The sequence below is a fragment of the Platalea leucorodia genome (assembly GCF_965183815.1).
Source record: "Platalea leucorodia genome assembly, chromosome: 8".
NCBI lineage: Eukaryota > Metazoa > Chordata > Aves > Pelecaniformes > Threskiornithidae > Platalea > Platalea leucorodia.
In genome coordinates, this window is record NC_138830.1 from 45,588,649 (window position 1) to 45,589,377 (window position 729).

Genomic DNA, 729 nt, shown 5'->3' on the forward strand with positions numbered 1-729 from the left:
TTGTAGTTTTGCAGTATCTGGCTGTATTTGGAGTTTATTTTTACATCTCCAAATTGTATATAGCATTTACCATAGCAGACTTAAACCAATAAACTGTCACTTTGACACAAATTATTAAGGCTAATGTACTAAAAGATTAGTACTATAATTATAACCTGCCTTATTTTATGTACTTACAACGGAAACTGTTTATACCACTTTTCTTTTTGTTTCATGTGCTACATTTAAAAAGCCATTGTCATCTTGTAGAATTATTTTAATATCAAGTGTGAACTAATACTGCAGGCTGTTAGAATAGACCCAGAGAACTTCTCTTTCCAGGGTCTTGCACAGGGAAACCGAGAACATTTTGCTTAAAACTATGAACAAAAGCCTTACACTGAAATTCGCTGTTGTAGATGGCAGTTCTCTGGGGCCTGATTTAATACATTTTTTGGTATTCACAGCTTTGTGACAGCTCTTGATGAGAGCGAAGTGATAGAATAGTCTTGTGTTGAGACACAGATTGTGTGGTTTTAAATGTAAAGTCGACAAGAAAACTTGAGTGATGGAAGGGAAAATAAGAACCTGGGCGTTGAGGTTGCCTCCCTCAGAGGAAAAAAACAAACGCGGCAACTGCATTGCGCGGCGTTTGTGCCCCGTTGACGGCGGGACGGCGGCAGCCCTCACAGCCCCGGCCGCCCCGGCCCGCGGCGCCGCTCTCCCGCCTCAGGTAGCGCGCGGGGCCCG